Below are 16,248 nucleotides of genomic sequence, written 5' to 3'. Positions count from 1 at the left end.
CAACCAGTCTCAGTAGTCAGTCCACTGGTGAGGAGAGAGTCTGTTGAACATTGTGTTCCTCTTGAGATAAAAGACGACCAGTCTGAGTAGAGTCTGTTGAACATTGTGTTCCTCTTGAGTTCAAAGACGACCAGTCTGAGTAGAGTCTGATGAACATTGTGTTCCTCTTGAGTTCAAAGACGACCAGTCTGAGTAGAGTCTGATGAACATTGTGTTCCTCTTGAGTTCAAAGACGACCAGTCTGAGTAGAGTCTGATGAACATTGTGTTCCTCTTGAGTTCAAAGACGACCAGTCTGAGTAGAGTCTGATGAACATTGTGTTCCTCTTGAGTTCAAAGACGACCAGTCTCAGTAGTCAGTCCCACTGGTGAGGAGAGAGTCTGTTGAACATTGTATTCCTGTTCTGGTAAAAGTTCAGGTCAGTCCGTCTGTGGAATGGAGTTGAAAAACAACCAGTCTGACAGGAAATCAACAAGGCTGAAGGTGTAACAGTGGTGTCCAACATCCTCAGGGCAGGTCCCCATGTTGAGGAAGGAGTCAGACTTCATGTCCCTCTAGTTTGGCAAATAGAGGATCTGTGAATAAAATGAAGAGAGAAATAATGCAATCAACTTTCTGGAGGTGATTAAATATTATATATATATTTATTTGTACCTTTATTTAACTAGGCAAGTCATTTAAGAACAAATTCTTATTTTCAATGACGGCCTACCGGGGAACAGTGGGTTAACTGCCTTGTTCAGGGGGCAGAACGACAGATTTTTACCTTGTCAACTCGGGGATTTGAACTTGCAACCTTTCGGTTACTAGTCTAACACACTAACCACTAGGCTACACTGCGTGATTAATTCCAGTGTTAATCACAGTGTTTAGTGCCAGTGTTAATCACAGTGTTTAGTGCCAGTGTTAATCACAGTGTTTAGTTCCAGTGTTAATCACAGTGTTTAGTTCCAGTGTTAATCACAGTGTTTAGTGCCAGTGTTAATCACAGTATTTAGTGCCAGTGTTAATCACAGTGTTTAGTTCCAGTGTTAATCACAGTGTTTAGTTCCAGTGTTAATCACAGTGTTTAGTGCCAGTGTTAATCACAGTGTTTAGTGCCAGTGTTAATCACAGTGTTTAGTGCCAGTGTTAATCACAGTGTTTAGTGCCAGTGTTAATCACAGTGTTTAGTGCCAGTGTTAATCACAGTGTTTAGTGCCAGTGTTAATCACAGTGTTTAATGCCAGTGTTAATCACAGTGTTTAGTGCCAGTGTTTAGTGCCAGTGTTAATCACAGTGTTTAGTGCCAGTGTTAATCACAGTGTTTAGTGCCAGTGTTAATCACAGTGTTTAATGCCAGTGTTAATCACAGTGATGTCCACTCCACATACAGTATAATAATTGGATAACGTTGACATCCCCAATAAGCTATTCTTCTAAGCCACAATGTTTACGTTGAGGAAGGCAGCCCAATTCTGATAAATGTTCCATTAATTTACATTTTGACCAATCACATCAGATCTTTTTCAAAGCTGATTTGATTGGTCAAAAGACCAATTACTGGAGAAAACAAATTCAGAATTGGTCTGCCTGTCAGCAAAATTGTACAAAAAATTTTGATTCTTAAAAATAATATTTAGGGATTTAACAGACCTTTAGGGATTTGGGGTTTTCACTTGTGTAGAGTTTAGTCCAACATGGGGGGCTGATACGACCACGCTGCTTTAGGGATACTCTGCTGGAAACACAAACACATGTGTGATATCAGACCAAGCAATTACAGCTAATTCACCTTCCTTTAAGTGTTGACCTGAATGCTATTGGCACCAGTCAGATTCTATGAATTCTTAAAATGTTAATATAATTTACCCCCCCCCCTCATAAAAAACAAATGACTTGCATACCTTTTCATCCAGAGGCTCACGTGTCACAACTAGCTACGGATTCTGATTCATACGCGGTGTCTGGAGAAGGGGAGACTTGTGCACTGAGACGAGTTGACTGAGTGAGAGGGTCACTCACAAAACAGAGGACAAAAACAGAACAACTATTCCGATCGAACTGCAGTTCCTCACAATAAAATGACAGCTCTAAGAATGTCAGAGGAAGTATCCTTTAAAAAATAAACGAAAAAATACATAAAAATAATCTTAGTTTACGGTAGAATAACTCCCTGTTCAAAAAATGAACATATTGGTAACAGTAAGGCAGGTCTGGATACAGTCTCTAAATCTTTCCACAAAAAAATGAACATATTGGTAATAGTAAGACAGGTGTGGATACAGTCTCTAAATCTTTCCACAAAAAAAGGAACAAAAAAAACAAAATAGCCCACTGATAAAAACTAAAAAATATGATCCATCATAGTAGGTTATTTCACTAATGCTACTACTACATACTCTTAGAAAATAAAACATCTTTGTCTTTTTATTTCTAACAAAAAAAGGATCAGAGGTTCTTCTATTGAGGCTTGTATTTGTAGTGGAGTTCGTTTCGTCAATGAATACGTCGTAAAATAGTTAAGAAAACAAAAAAAAGTCCAGCAATAATCCTGCTGTGTTCAGTCTCTACAGCAAGACCAGACATCAAGAGTTAAACAGGAAGGAAGGCCAAGGGAATCTGCACAAATCCACCATTCAAAGACTAAACCCTTAATACAAATACATTGTCTCCCTATTTTCACCTAATCCTAAAAATACTAGTGCTACTCCTTCTTGTGTACCAATTTCTGAATTGGTCCAAGAAACGCTAGCGTAGCCCTCCATTAAACATTTAGCTACAGTATATCCCTAATGAATACACATCTCCGTTAGGCTCGTTGACTGTGTTCTAGGGTGACTAATAGAGTGGAAGTCTACGGACTTCAGGGAGACCTAAAACTAACACTAGGAAACCTTTCACATTCCAAGTGTGATCCAAAGATCAATGTAGCATACAGTCATTTGAAAACACACGTTTTGAAACTGTGAAACTATTGTGATAAAGGCAGCCCAATATATGAAGCTAGTTAAGTCATAGACTTTAAAACACAATGTCCTCCCTTCAGCTGAGACAGAAGCCAACCAGCACAAATAGTCAGAGTGATGCTGAGTAGCTGGAGCTGGTTGCCAATCTGGTCATTGATTTGTCATTGTAATGTGTGTATCAGTCAGTTTCTGTTTTTCCACAGTTAGGCTACATCCTGTCCAGACTGAAACTCCATCCTGTCCAGACTGAAACTCCATCCTGTCCAGACTGAAACTCCATCCTGTCCAGACTGAAACTCCATCCTGTCCAGACTGAAGCTCCATCCTGTCCAGACTAAAACTCCATCCTGTCCAGACTGATTCTGGGTGTTTCTCTCTACCACACAAGTGATCAACAAGTGTTCTTAGTTTTGGCAAAACTCTTGTTGTCTCTGCTTTCTGCAGTGATTTTAAACAGTTTTTTTGTAATTAGTCCAGAGCCATTCCCAGGTACGAGTCGTCTTCTTGAACTGAGGGACTTTATGACTTAGCCTTTTGCAGATTTTCAATAGCCCCCTGATCTGTATCCAGCAAGGATTTATTAGCATTTCTTCTCAGAACCAGTCTCGACTACAAAGCATTTTGAAAGTTCGGTAAGAATCCACCTCGTGTTGCACTTCATCACATATAACAATATCAATCTTTTTCTCATTTTTTTTTCAGGCAAATGAGAAACTGGCGTTTCACAGCGAGCAGATCAGACTTTTCTTTCCATCTTGTATCTTTCCCCCCCTGAGATCTCAGTCAGGAAGTAAAGGAATTGCTTTTCTTTTCCCTGGCAGATCCATCTCATCTCAATGAGGTTCTACTTGTCTGACAACTTTCTTTTCCTTCTTGGCTATAAACATGTATTTATCCTCATTAAATCCCTTTTTTCCCCTGGTTACTTCTGTCAAGTCTATGGTATTTTGTCTCGAGTGATTCTACATTGGACCGTCTGGTTATATCTGTGAAGTTGGCTCGGTTTTACTTCCGAAAGGACCACTTTCTGCAGCTGGTAGTGGTGCCTGTGGAAGGCTGAACACATTTCCAGGCAGAATATTACTGGGTGTTGATTCATGCCATGATCCATCTTCGATCAAATGCTCTTCAGATGTTCTGACGGTATCTTGGTCTTTGCAGAAATAAACCCGTTTGACCTCAGAGTGAAGATCTGACTCCTCCTCCTCCTCCTCCTTTATGCAGATCTCAGCAGGTCCATTATCCCGGTCAAGCATCGCTGCTTCATCAGTGGAGACTGTTTCAGCTGTCTCCACAGAGATAGTGTCTTTACCATGATGAGGATAAACCAGCCTTGCGTTTTGTTCCATATTTTTTTCAGGAAAATAATCTGAAAGCACATTTGTTTTTGCTTGGCTTTTAAGCACACTCGGTATTGTGAACACCTCTTTTGAGATTTCTCTTTTTCTCACGAGCTCAGATTTGTGTTTCTGAACCATTCGTTTCACTTTACAGCAAATATGCAGTTGAAATAGATTACGTCTCTGATTTTGCAAACTAAGATCAAAATTGTATTTTAGAATATCAACGAGAATGCACCCACTTCTTTTTTTTTGACGATAGGATTTTATCCCTGCATATTTATGCACCTCAAATATTACACCGTTTGTCAGTAAATTAAATTCTAGTTTCTGTTTAGATGGTTTGGATGTGACATCAAGGTCCAGACCTATTTCCTCACAGAGTGGGTAGCACGCTTTGGCTTTCACCATATTTTTGGTGTGAGACGTCACATTTGATTGGTCCAAGTTGGTAACGACAATTTGCTTTGTTTCGTCAGTACAAAGTGCAAGGTCAGTCTCATCAGAGATTCTCTCTATTTTGACAAGACAAGGTTCTATTTGTACTACTTCAGAGAAATGGCCTCCCTCGGTCTCCTTGGTTACTAACATGTCCATGTCTTTCTTCTTGCTCATTAAATTCAATCTCCTCCTTTTTGATACTTCTTTCATTTGGTATTTTGGCTCAAGTGGTGCTTTAGTGACCTTCTGGTTAGTGGACATCTCCGCAGGGTTCTTTCGTTTGCGTGACTTCTTTAAGAAAGCTTCATTTTCAAGTCCCAATCTCCATGTACCTTTTTTACCCATCTTGCGCTGTAAAACTGCTCTTAACTTTCTCATAATATCTTCGGCCAGCTCAGTTTTCCCACTTTTTAAATCCAAATCAAAATTATGCTCGAGAACCTCACACACAACCTGCTTCCGATTTCCACACACTAGTGAGGCAAAATCAGCCAATTCAAACATTACATCTCTGGTCAATAGATGCAAGTCAAGTTTCTTATTTTTCCCATATTTTGATTTCACAACAAGGTCAAGTCCTTTTCCCTTACAGATTGGGTAGAGTTCCCTCAATGCTTCTTCTACAGTGGGCATCATGAAGGATGTTATATCTGTCTGAGTTGGGAAGGTTTCCGTCTGGACATGTTGAGGACGGACGATGCCCATATAAGGCTCATACCTTGTGCAGGTATCATTACGTCCATTTTCAGGGCCAAGGATTGCCGTCTCATCAGCACACCGTGTCACATCTGTCTCAGTGGAGAAGCTCTCAGTCGTCACATGCAGAGGAGAGATCAGGCCCACAACAGGCTCCTCCTTTATGCAAACGTCAAAAGGTGTAGGATTTGACAAGCTGTTTTGCAAATACAACTGTGCCCATTTAAAGGAGTATTCCAAAACTGTAACTGTCTTTGGATCAGGAAGGTCAAAGACTTCTGTTAACCACTCAGGTGTTCTCTTAGAACGAATCTTCAGCATTTCTTTTAATTTATTTTCTACCCTGTATGAAAAGTCATATTGTTGTTCATTTTGTACACCAAGAACAAAGTTGTAATCTAGAATATCAAAGATAACATGAGGGCGAGATCTATTAATGATTCTAGCATATTCTGACACCTCAAGCATTACACCAACTGTCAGTAAATGCAAATTCAGTTTCTGTTTCGCTCCAGATCCAACATTGAAATCTACACCGATCTCCTTGCACTTGACGTATGGATCTTTCCAATATCTCCCAAACTTTCTTAGGTTGGGTCTTGAGTAACTGCCACGACACTGACGTATCCATTTATCCTCTAACGTTTTCCGGCATTGTAGTCTTTGACTTAAATTGGCTTTGTAGTCTTCCTCTTCATCAGAGGGAAAGTTCAATGGTTCACAATATTCTGGAAGAATAGGCCTAGTAGATACAGCTAAATGAAGGTCGCTTTCTGTAGCAGGTGAGGCTAGCACAGAATGAATGGCAGTACTAGAGCTTGGGATATTAACATTGTCAGAGGGCAATTTATTATTGGTCTGTGTTTGCCTAGAAACCTGTGAAGTTGGGTTGATTTGAGCTTCAAAATAACCACTGAAAGTGGATGCATGTCCTGTCAGGATATCACTGGACGGTGCTAAATGCCATGATTGCTCTTTGATTGAATTCCATTCAGATGTGCCGATGGTATCTTGATCTTTACAGAAATAAACCAGTTTGACAGCCCTGTTCTCCCCATCACTTGCTCCGGTCATTTCAGGAAAAAGACGTAAAATCTGCCCGTGGCTTGTTGTTTGGGGACTGATGGGAGGTACATGTGAATGCTCTTTCAGTAAACCCACATGGTAACCTGTTTCTGTGTTTTCTGACAATGTTGAATTTGGGTCATCTATCCAGGCATTAATCGAATCAGACCAAATTCCTGTATGGGATATCTCCCTCTCATCTTCCTCTAGTTTAACGTCAACATCCATTTTGCACCAATGTCTCTATAAAGACAAAGTAATCAAAAACACCCTGATGACATTCCTCTCCACATGAACTAGACAGATAATGTAATTTCCACTATATAAATTACCTAGCCAAATGCCTACATCGTATTTGGAGATGTAGCTATCTAACCATGAGAAACTCTTCGCGCCACTTCGATACAGTTACGACCGGAAGTTACTTTTTCGTAGCAGATTACTACAAAGTATTACGCAAAGGGTTATGAGAATCAATGTAGCAGGTTAGGACAATTTGGTTAAGGTTATGAAAAATAATTAGGGATGGCAAAACTGCCTTCCTAACCTGCTATTAAAATAATTTCGGGTCGTAGCTCTTATCAAAATGGCGAGTAAAAGAACTAGGTTAGTTGTCCGTAACCTGCTAACTAACGCTTTACCTTTACAGGTGATGGGTAACTGCAAATCCCTTGGCCTTCATTCTATTTAGATAAATGTTGAAAAATATTTCCGAAAACGTCGTATACTAGCTAGTACACTGAAAACGTAGCAGTACGCACCGGAGTGGAATATTTTACGGAAGCGTTTTGAAGTCGACGTCTGACGGTTGTGGCTCCAGGAAGTACAGGCGGAAGTGATGTCATATTCCTTATTCTTTCGCCATGCGATTCGCTCTTGGCTAGAAAGGAGTACAGCTATGGACAGAAGTTGATATTTATATTTATTTTATCAAACAAATCGAAGTACTTGTTTCTCTCCAAATGGGTATAGAATACAACCTTTTAGTTTCAAGTAAGGGCTTTTTACACTATTAGAATGCACGTTCACGTCATTGTTTGTGCTGGTACAGGCTGCTGCACCTACAATTGAGTGAATTATAATATGAACAAGCAGCGTTGACATTGACATTTTAGTCATTTTGCAGACACTCTTATCCAGAGCGATTTACAGGAACAATTAGGATTAAGTGCCTTGCTCAAATGTACCTTGGCAGATGTGTTACCTAGTCGGCTAGGGGATTCAGTTACTGGCCCAATGCTCTTAACCTCTAAGCTACCTGCATTACCAAGGGGTTCACATTTTTCCAAATAGGGTCCCCTGCATTTTCTAGTGTCAATTTGGGGGTCATTTGAAGAAAAAGTTTAGGGACCCCTGACATAGCAGGAAGGCCGGTTACCGACCAGACACGCAGGGCATTAGCCTGGTGGCCACTACTTTTTATGTCAAGTGCATTTCACCATGTCTCAGACTTTACAGAACAAATTATTTGTAAAAAATTATAATAATGAATAAATAAAAACAAGACACAACAAAGGTCATGGAATAGAGTTCAAAGATGACCAGTCTGGCAGGAAATCAAATGGCATGTGTCGTATACAACAGGTGTAGTAGACCTGACAGTGAAATGCTGAATACAACAGGTGTAGTAGACCTGACAGTGAAATGCTGAATACAACAGGTGTAGTAGACCTTACAGTGAAATGCTGAATACAACAGGTGTAGTAGACCTGACAGTGAAATGCTGAATACAACAGGTGTAGTAGACCTGACAGTGAAATGCTGAATACAACAGGTGTAGTAGACCTTACAGTGAAATGCTGAATACAACAGGTGTAGTAGACCTGACAGTGAAATGCTGAATACAACAGGTGTAGTAGACCTGACAGTGAAATGCTGAATACAACAGGTGTAGTAGACCTCACAGTGAAATGCTGAATACAACAGGTGTAGTAGACCTCACAGTGAAATGCTGAATACAACAGGTGTAGTAGACCTCACAGTGAAATGCTGAATACAACAGGTGTAGTAGACCTCACAGTGAAATGCTGAATAAAACAGGTGTAGTATATAACACGTGTAGTAGACCTCACAGTGAAATGCTGAATACAACAGGTGTAGTAGACCTCACAGTGAAATGCTGAATACAACAGGTGTAGTAGACCTCACAGTGAAATGTTGAATACAACAGGTGTAGTAGACCTCACAGTGAAATGTTGAATACAACAGGTGTAGTAGACCTGACAGTGAAATGCTGAATACAACAGGTGTAGTAGACCTTACAGTGAAATGCTGAATACAACAGGTGTAGTAGACCTGAGAGTGAAATGCTGAATACAACAGGTGTAGTAGACCTGACAGTGAAATGTTGAATACAACAGGTGTAGTAGACCTTACAGTGAAATGTTGAATACAACAGGTGTAGTAGACCTTACAGTGAAATGTTGAATACAACAAGTGTAGTAGACCTGACAGTGAAATGCTGAATACAACAGGTGTAGTAGACCTGACAGTGAAATGCTGAATACAACAGGTGTAGTAGACCTGACAGTGAAATGTTGAATACAACAGGTGTAGTAGACCTGACAGTGAAATGCTGAATACAACAGGTGTAGTAGACCTGACAGTGAAATGTTGAATACAACAGGTGTAGTAGACCTGACAGTGAAATGTTGAATACAACAGGTGTAGTAGACCTGACAGTGAAATGCTGAATACAACAGGTGTAGTAGACCTGACAGTGAAATACTGAATACAACAGGTGTAGTAGACCTTACAGTGAAATGTTGAATACAACAGGTGTAGTAGACCTTACAGTGAAATGTTGAATACAACAGGTGTAGTAGACCTGACAGTGAAATGCTGAATACAACAGGTGTAGTATATAACACGTGTGGAGAGTCAATGTGGAGACTATATACAGGGGGGTACCGGTACAGAGTCAATGTGGAGACTATATACAGGGGGTACCGGTACAGAGTCAATGTGGAGGCTATATACAGGGGGTACCGGTACAGAGTCAATGTGGAGACTATATACAGGGGGTACCGGTACAGAGTCAATGTGGAGGCTATATACAGGGTATTACGGTACAGAGTCAATGTGGAGGCTATATACAGGGTATTATGGTACAGAGTCAATGTGGAGGCTATATACAGGGGGTACCGGTTCAGAGTCAATGTGGAGGCTATATACAGGGGGTACCGGTGCAGAGTCAATGTGGAGGCTATATACAGGGGGTACCGGTACAGAGTCAATGTGGAGGCTATATACAGGGGGTACCGGTACAGAGTCAATGTGGAGGCTATATACAGGGGGTACCGGTGCAGAGTCAATGTGGAGGCTATATACAGGGGGTACCGGTACAGAGTCAATGTGGAGGCTATATACAGGGGGTACCGGTACTGAGTCAATGTGGAGGCTATATACAGGGGGGTACTGGTATAGAGTCAATGTAGGTACCGGTACCGGCTCAGGACCTCAGACTTGGGAGAACGTTCACCATCCAACAGGACAACGACCCTAAGCACACAGACAAGACAACACAAGAGTGGCTTCGGGACAAGTCTCTGAAAGTCCTTGAGTGGCCCAGCCAGAGCCTGGACCTGAACCCAATCGAACATCGTTGGAGAGACCTGAAAATACAGTGGAGCAAATTAGTATTTAGTCAGCCACCAATGGTGTTATTTTCCACCATCATTTGCAAATTAATTCATAAAAAATCCTACAATGTGATTTTCTGGATTTTTTTTCTCTCATTTTGTCTGTCATAGTTAATGTGTACCTATGATGAAAATTACAGGCCTCTCTCATCTTTTTAAGTGGGAGAACTTGCACAATTGGTGGCTGACTAAATACTTTTTTGCCCCACTGTAGCTGTGCAGCAACACTCCCCATCCAACCTGACAGAGCTTGAGAGGATCTGCAGAGAAGAATGGGAGAAACTCCCCAAATACAGGTGTGCCAAGCTTGTAGCGTCAAACCCAAGAAGACTCTAGGCTGTAATCGCTGCCAAAGGTGCTTCAACATAGTACTGAGTAAAGGGTCTGAATACTTATGTAAATGTCATATTTAAGTTGATTTATTATTATTTCTAAAAACCTGTTTTTGCCTTGTCATTGTGGGGTATTGTGTGTAGATTGATGGGGGGGATTTCCGAATGCATTGTACTTCTGCCAGAAATTCTACTTTGCAGTTAACATTTAATTGAGAACGTGTTGGTGAAATTATTTCTGTCAACCCACAAGACGGTTATCACATCAACTGGCCACACACAGAGTGATAGATAGGGGCAATATTGCTGGAAATTAATTAGCAAATATTGTGTTAACTTTTTAAGCCAATAGTGGCTAACCAGGGGTGGGATAATGTTGATTAGATAATAGCTGGGAGCTCGCAGAGTCTTAAACTTGTTATTGACAGTTTGCAGTGGAACAAGTAAAAATCTAATGTACTTTCAGAACTGTTTGGCGAGCTACTCATAGGTGGGCAGCGAGCTACTGGGATCTATCTATCTGTTGGAGAGCCCTGGCTAGATGGGGAATATTTATATCCCCTTAGTGGTTCATCACGTAAGCAAAATGTTCCATCATCTACGTTTGTTTTGTACAAATTGTCCACTGATATTCATGTAATTTCTCTGTTTTTTTTTGCAGTATGAAAGTTTATTTCAAACGTTTGTTCTTCGTCATTGCGAAAGTAATTGACTCAACACAAACGCATAACACTTCAGATGTCTTATTGAATCATTAAAATCAGTTGTTATTTCAATTCAGGAAATAAACCAAATTCCAATTCCACATTTTCCCAACTGAAAAGCATTGAAGAACATTTGAATTTCAGTGTATTTCCTGAATTGACACCAACCCTGGTTGGTAAACAGAAATAAATGTCAACATAAAGAAGGTATGTAGGCTACTATGCCTCTAATATGTGTAATTAATACTAATAATATACTAACGGGCTTCAAACTCACTGAGGAGCAACAGCCTCTCTGACTGTGAACGTTCTGCTGTGACTTTCTGGACAAAAAAACACACAAAGCAGCAACATTTAGGGTGGAATAGCCAAGAGTGAAAGTCATCCGGTATTGTCCGGTAAAAACAAATCATCACCACAGTAAAACTTGAACCTGTCACAATAATTCAGACCATTATTTAACATTACGGCATGTCAGCTGCAGGAAAATGAGCGAATTTACTTTAAAACGGGCGCTATACACTTCTAAACTGCGGTTAGAAAACTACATTTTTATTCACCCCAAGGTGGAGATAAGTGTTTGAGACGCGCGTGTACAGCAGACTGGCAGCATCAATTCAGACGACAAGTGGACTTAATGACAAACACCTGTAGGTTTTACGTAACGGGTGTCTCTTTCCATCAGCGCACTGTTTGGATGATGGAATGACTCTGTGATTGGACAAACGTGTGCGGGAAGCCAACGGGAGCACCTTTGGAAGTGGTTGACCAATCAGATGAAAACATCATGACTGGTTGTATTTATGCCACATTAAAAAGGCATGATAAAAGTTACATGAACAATCTTTACTAGGTCCTACAGAAATTATACTAAATTAATAGGGATTTTGTATACAATTCTCTGGTTAGACACATAAATGTTTGTCGTGCACGCGCACACACGCTAGGGGTCTTCATGGGTCTAAAAAGTTGGACCTGTTCCGAAACGGACCTGGGGCTTTCCCACGCGGACCAGATATGTTTAAAATATAGGAGACCTGTTCCGAACGGACCTGGGGCTTTCCCACGCGGACCAGATATGTTTAAAATATAGGAGACCTGTTCCGAACGGACCTGGGGCTTTCCCACGCGGAACAGATATGTTTCAAATATAGGAGACCTGTTCCGAACGGACCTGGGGCTTTCCCACGCGGACCAGATATGTTTAAAATATAGGAGACCTGTTACGAAACGGACCTGGGGCTTTCCCACGCGGACCAGATATGTTTAAAATATAGGAGACCTGTTCCGAACGGACCTGGGGCTTTCCTACGCGGACCAGATATGTTTAAAATATAGGAGACCTGTTCCGAACGGACCTGGGGCTTTCCCACGCGGAACAGATATGTTTAAAATATAGGAGACCTGTTCCGAACGGACCTGGGGCTTTCCCACGCCGAACAGATATGTTTAAAATATAGGAGACCTGTTCCGAACGGACCTGAGGACAACTTTTTTTTAAAGCTACTTCATTAACCGGAGATAATAAAGGGCGCGAGAGAGAGGTTCTAGCAGGCCCCTTTGACGGCATCAAACGAGGAGAAGCTAGTTAAGCTAGATAACGTTAGCTAATTAGGCTAATTAAGGCTGCAGAGCATGCGCTTTCAAATCCTACAGATAACAATCACTCCATTCAGAATATCAAGTAGCACTTGGTCGTTGTAGACTAACTTTTAATGACATAATTTTAATTCCATCTTCCATTGATTAGATATCTCCTAACTTTTAGTATGTTTATTTTACATCAACAAGGAGCGTCAGGAACACATCTACAGTGGCTTCAGAAAGGATTCAAACCCCTTGATTTTGTTACCTTACAGCCTAATTCTAAAATAGATTCAATAGTATTTTTCCATCATCAATCTAAACAAAATACCCCATAATGACAGAGCAAAAACACATTTTTAGAAATCTTTGCAATATCACATTTACATATGTATATTTGAAATCGGGAGTAAGAAGGAAATCTTCCAATCAGGAGTTCTGGGAATTCTGGGAAAGGTAGCGGGAATTTTGCAACCCTCAGTTCAGACAACATAAAATGGCTCAGACGTTGCTGGAGAAAACCATTGACAACCTTATACCACCATCGTGTGGCCAAAAGATAGTATGAATTAGCTTGGGTGTGGGTCAGTGGGAGAATCTCAATTGCTCATTGACGTCTCACGTCCTTCTCGAAACCCATTGGAGGAGATCAGAAGTGCGGAAACTCTGAATTTCTCATGTACAATTGAGATATATTTAATTGACCAACTCCCACGTGAATGTATTGATATCTTTTGGGCAAACGATGTTGGTACAAGACAGTCAATGATTAACCAATTTATTTTGTCTGAACTGAGGGTCGCATTAGTGAATTAGATAATGGTTGTGTCGCCACCTGGTGGTGACAGTTGGTTCTTTATCTTTATATAATAGTGATCTCTGCTGCCGTCTTCTGGACAGACGATATGTTAAAGTCGTACATTGGAGTGTGAATTGTTCCATTGCAGCAATTTGTTGGACTAGTAACTTAGACTAGTCACTTAGACGGAAAAAACTACACCCCAAATCATTTTTGTTGTTGTATTTTACCCCCTTTTTCGATTCTGTCACATCACTGCAACTTCCAAACGGGCTCGGGAGAGGCGAAGTCATGCATCCTCCAAAACATGACCCATCTAACCGCTCTCCTTAACACCCGCCCGCTTAACCCGGAAGCCAGCCGCACCAATGTGTCGGAGGAAACACCGTTCAACTGGCACCCGGCCTGCCACAAGCGCGATGAGCCAATTAAAGCCCCACCGACCAAACCCGGACGACGCTGGGCCAATTGTGCGCCGTCCTATGGGACTCCCGGCCACGGCCGGTTGTGGCACAGCCTGGGAATAAATGTACACGGGGCATGAGACCGCTGCGACACTCTAGAGGCCCACCTCAAAACATTTCCAACAAGGATCGAGTGATAGCGGTGTTTTGAAGTTACTGCTGAACGACGTTATTACTGGGTTTGCGCTCGTTAACCGCAAAGATGTTCCCGCAGGAGTCATGTAAATATAGTTTAACGTTTTTTTGTTGGCATTAGCAGAAAACACACTGCCAAGTGTTCCTGGGTATGAGCTGCGCAACGAATCCTTGGAAATAGAACCAGTTATGTCACGCTGGTCACCAGGTTTGGCCTCAATTCAAATTAAAAGCAGTCAATTCAGGAAATTATTTGAATAAAACAAGTCTTAAATTGAAAAACCTTTTAAATAAATAAATAGCTTCAACTTTTCAGTTTATTAAGTTTTGAAAATTCATTTTTTTTGAAAATGCCTTTTCTCCAATTAATATAGTAATTTGTGATAACTTCCTGAATTGACTGACTTCACACACCATGGCTGGGTTCAATTCAAATTCAGCCCAACCCTGAGGGACCTACACACACCATGGCTGGGTTCAATTCAAATTCAGCCCAACCCTGAGGGACCTACACACACCATGGCTGGGTTCAATTCATATTCAGCCCAACCCTGAGGGACCCACACACACCATGGCTGGGTTCAATTCATATTCAGCCCAACCCTGAGGGACCTACACACACCATGGCTGGGTTTCATTGATCATAAACAAGAGCCTCTAATGCCCTGCACTAATGACTGTCCAGTGTAGCAGGCCTGTAAAACTCACTTCACAACGGGGAATCTCCATTGAACATCATTTTTTTAGGATTTATCTACGTCTGAGAAACTGGCCCTATGAGATCTCATTTGATTTAAACCGGAGAACCTGTTGCCAGACTAGAATTAACATAAAACTCAAACGATCGTGATGTAACAAAGCAGAGTGACAAAACATACCCACTGATAGGCTAGATGAAATGTTTAAAGAGCCAATCACATAGGGTTTCCACTCTTAAGATGCACAAAAAAAACTCCACCACAAAAATACCAAACAGTGTAAATGCAGATTTTATTTTTTAATGACAATTGTATTTTCAAAACGTGATGTGTACAGGACATTTAATGAAGCCCTTACCTCCTGCCTTGGAGGTTTGAGCTGGGGGTTGTTTCTGGACAAGGCCTTGCTATCAAATCAAATGTATTTATAAAGCCCTATTTACATCAGCGGATATCTCTCAAAGTGCTGTACAGAAACCCAGACTAAAACCCCCAAACAGCAAACAATGCAGGTGTAGAAGCACGGTGGCTAGGAAAAACTCCCTAGAAAGGCCAGAACCTAGGAAGAAACCTAGAGAGGAACCAGGCTATGAGGGGTGGCCAGTCCTCTTCTGGCTGTGCAGGTAGAGAGGAACCAGGCTATGAGGGGTGGCCAGTCCTCTTCTGGCTGTGCCGGGTAGAGAGGAACCAGGCTATGAGGGGTGGCCAGTCCTCTTCTGGCTGTGCTGGATAGAGAGGAACCAGGCTATGAGGGGTGGCCAGTCCTCTTCTGGCTGTGCCGGGTAGAGAGGAACCAGGCTATGTGGGGTGGCCAGTCCTCTTCTGGCTGTGCCGGGTGGAGATTATAACAGAACATGGCCAAGATGTTCAAATGTTCATAAATGACCAGCAGGGTCAAATAATAATAATCACAGTGGTTGTCGAGGGTGCAACAAGTCAGACACCTCAGGAGTAAATGTCAGTTATCCTTCTCCTGAAAGCGTGGTCCCTCTCCAAAGCCTTTTATATTGGCCAGGGTGTCGACATCTACATTCATCTCAGTGGACTGGTTACGACCTGAACTCTCCTTATAACCATCATCTAAATCAGGATTACAATGTTGCATCCCTCCTAACAGATCACTCTATTTCCTGTGACCTCACAACCAGTCTCAGTAGTCAGTCCACTGGTGAGGAGAGAGTCTGTTGAACATTGTGTTCCTCTTGAGATAAAAGACGACCAGTCTGAGTAGAGTCTGTTGAACATTGTGTTCCTCTTGAGTTCAAAGACGACCAGTCTGAGTAGAGTCTGATGAACATTGTGTTCCTCTTGAGTTCAAAGACGACCAGTCTGAGTAGAGTCTGATGAACATTGTGTTCCTCTTGAGTTCAAAGACGACCAGTCTGAGTAGAGTCTGATGAA

General features: G+C 41.5%; 1 long non-coding RNA gene across 2 annotated transcripts; it reads right to left on the bottom strand.

The window, feature by feature from the left end:
- Positions 1–316: 316 nt before the first annotated feature.
- LOC139374388 (uncharacterized) lies at positions 317–2,089 on the bottom strand. Of its 2 annotated transcripts, none has more exons than XR_011627678.1 (3): positions 1,887–2,089; positions 1,636–1,720; positions 317–575 (listed from the first exon to the last, which is right to left on the bottom strand). It is a non-coding gene; the product is annotated as an uncharacterized lncRNA (long non-coding RNA). The 2 variants fall into 2 exon arrangements; XR_011627679.1 differs by having other exon boundaries at positions 1,636–1,717.
- Positions 2,090–16,248: the final 14,159 nt, after the last annotated feature.

This window comes from Oncorhynchus clarkii, chromosome 19 (genome assembly GCF_045791955.1).
Source record: "Oncorhynchus clarkii lewisi isolate Uvic-CL-2024 chromosome 19, UVic_Ocla_1.0, whole genome shotgun sequence".
In the NCBI taxonomy this organism is placed as follows: domain Eukaryota; kingdom Metazoa; phylum Chordata; class Actinopteri; order Salmoniformes; family Salmonidae; genus Oncorhynchus; species Oncorhynchus clarkii.
The sequence above is the reverse complement of the archived record's forward strand: the minus strand, read 5'-3'. Positions and strand labels throughout refer to the sequence as shown.